Source organism: Homarus americanus, unplaced genomic scaffold (assembly GCF_018991925.1).
Source record: "Homarus americanus isolate GMGI-L3 unplaced genomic scaffold, GMGI_Hamer_2.0 scaffold54443, whole genome shotgun sequence".
NCBI lineage: Eukaryota > Metazoa > Arthropoda > Malacostraca > Decapoda > Nephropidae > Homarus > Homarus americanus.
The window spans coordinates 4,308,563-4,312,001 of NW_024750852.1; positions in this window are offsets into that span (position 1 = coordinate 4,308,563).

Here is a 3,439-nt window from a genome sequence, read left to right on the forward strand (position 1 = left end):
CAGGTGTTAGTCTCTGGTGGTCATTATTACCTGTTAACGACACTGGTTAATTACTGGGCTCACCTGTTGTGAGACACAGGTGATACATATTCCTACTGGGAAAGAAAAGTTGGTAGTTAATTACCAGGTTCACCGGTAGAAATTGTGAAGAACACAGATGTTAAGACTGGGGAAACTCGTTACCTGTGTCTCGTAACCTGTACCTTGTTGGAGACATTAATTAATACCTCGAGTTTCGTTAATTACTAGATACACAGATTACTTTGAGTGATGACTACCCGTGTATACCGCCGAGTGATGACTACCCGTGTATACCGCCGAGTGATGACTACCCGTGTATACCGCCGAGTGATGACTACCCGTGTATACCGCCGAGTGATGACTACCCGTGTATACCGCAGAGTGATGACCACCCGTGTATACCGCAGAGTGATGACTACCCGTGTATACCGCAGAGTGATGACCACCCGTGGTGCAGTACACACACCATGAGCCAGACTACAGTGGGTGTATGCGTCTGTAACCTTAACTCACAAACCTAACTCACACAATGACGTCACATAACACAGACACAGTAAACAAATTATGCTTGTCACTGCACACGATATGTTAACTGCTGTACTGCCTCACTAATGAACCCGAGGCTGATGAAGTGCAACAGGTGTAGTAGAGACATTATGTAATAAGTAAAACGACGTCATCCTCTAAATCACACAATTGAAGGTCAGTTTGAGAGAAATTTAAATGGAATATAAACTAAACTTAAAACGGATCACGTGAAGAAAAATAACCCCAACTTATATCACCTGATGATTTAAACAACCTACCCAAATATATCGCTAACATAAACTAAATTAACTTAACGTTTAACCTAATCTAACCTAACCTAACCTATCCACCCCCATTAGCGTTACGATGTTTAATCACCAGACGAAATATACTGGGTGACGAATTTTCAAGTGTTCCCCAGAACAAAATAATAAACACACATGAAATAAACAATAAAAGTCGATTATAGTTATAGAGGGGAATGGAAAAGTAGAGGAGTTTGGCTGATACAATTGTTGGCGGGTGACAGTGTTGATGAAGCCTCTAAGAGAGACGGGGAAGGTCACCAGAGTTTATGTGAAAAGTTACACGAGTCGATGAGTTTATGGGGTGTTGGGAGTGTGGCAACCAGCATCATGAGCTCATAATACATTTTTATGAGTAAAGTTTTACACATAACCAGATACTGAATCAGAAGATCCAGGGCCATTTTCTTTCGCTGGTTCGTAAGAGATTAACACCCGAGTCATCACTTGGTTAAATCAACTCTCGCTCGGAGATTCACTTATTTGAGCCAATCTCTTGCTCAAAGCATTATTTGTTCCATATATCAGTTGTTCAGAGAATCGCCTGTTTAAAACTTCTCTCTAAAGCATCACTTGTTAAAAGCATCAATCACTCGAAGCATCGTTTGTTCGAAACATCTATTGTTTGAAGTATCATTTCATCGAAGCATCACTTGCTCAAATTTTCAGTTGATCGAACCATTATTTACTCGAAGCTTCGCCTGCTCAAAATATTACTCATTCCAAGCTTCACTTGCCCGAGGCTTCATTGCTTCAACTAATATTCACGGTTTAGAAAACATTAATACTGAACCAATTCCGTTTTTAATAATACTGCACCGCCACTACACAATAATTTGTGACAGCGATTAACAGCAAATATAAAAGGTATTACATTGTAATAGTGATCATGAACACACACACACACACACACACACACACACACACACACATATATATATATATATATATATATATATATATATATATATATATATATATATATATATATATATATATATATATATATATATATATATATATATATATATATATATATATATAGGCCTATATATGAATGTCTATCATGCAAACTATTTATCTAACAACATCTTCTATACACATTCTCACATATAAATCCACCATATGCAGTCTAATATACAAACTATCTATATATTCAACTATTTCCAAGCTCGTTTTCACATATACACCCAAACACTGTAAGTCTATTATATGAACAATTATTTATACTATTTCTATGGACACTCACATATACAGTACAGTCACCAGCTGTTAATATAAACTTGTCACAGTTTGATGCTTATACGTATCATTTAACGCATGTAAAGAGAGAGAGACGGGGAGGGGGGGGCGAGAGGAGAGGTCGAGCAGCAGTAGAACAAAGAAAGACAGAGAGTATGAATAAAGGAGATTAAGGGGAGGGGGGGGGGAAGGAAAGGGAGAGGCAAGGGGGGAGAGGGAAGGGAGGACGTAGGAGAGAAGTAGGGGAGAGGCAGGGAAGAGAGGGAAGGGGAGAGACAGAGGAGGAAAGGGAAGGGGAAAGGGGTGGAGAAGAAAACAAGTAGAGACAGGAGGTGACAGGGAGGGGAATGGGTTGTTCAGTAGCAGTAAATCTAGGAAAATGAACTTGGCTAAATATAGCAGAAAGTTTGGCAATTCCTGGGTCATTCCTGGTCCGGGCGGGAGGTGATCGATGGTGGTGCAGAACTGGGGCGTCTCCCTCCCTCCCCTCCCTAACTCACTCTCCCCCACCCCCAACACTCCCCCACCACCCTCAACCTCCTCTTCCTCCCCACCCTCAACCTCGCGTTTCTCCCTCCACCCTCACCTCTCCTGGCTCCCCTCACCTCTCCTGGATCCCCTTCACCCTCACAACACAACAAATCGTGACTCTCGCTTCATGTAGCTCACCTCTTGGTTCCCCCGAGTCTTCGTACACGATAGAATAAGACGTCGATACTAACACCACACATCGAATGACTTTAATTAAGATAGATAGTTAGTTATATATCCCGAGAGAGAGAGAGAGAGAGAGAGAGAGAGAGAGAGAGAGAGAGAGAGAGAGACTAAAACAATATATTCCTGATCAAGAACTGGGTGACTGTACAAGCCCACCACCACACCCCTGTCCAACCTTTCCTCAACCAAGACATCAAGGTACAGTACAGGTGTGTCAGTCCACCTGTTCCTCACGTTTACCTTTTTGTCAACAATAGTCCACGTCCCACGTCCCCTCACCTTTGCTAATACACAGGTAAGCTCGTTTTAACCTGCTCCTATGTCTTCTCTGGTGGTTGAACTGTGAGCCAGCAGTACACCTTCACGCCACGTTCCCTTACTAGACTAAATACTATAATCTGACTGGGTAGTCGTGTGTTTTTTTTAGAGGGGTGAGTCGACACACTGTTTCTTAAAATAGAAGGGATTTCCATGAACGTATATTTTTAGGCATACTCAGGACATAAATTACGGTGTTTTGTGTGTGTGTGTGTGTGTGTGTGTGTGTGTGTGTGTGTGTGTGTGTGTGTGTGTGTGTGTTCGTATTGACTTGTGTGGGTCTATGAGGTGTGAGGGAGTATACTGTA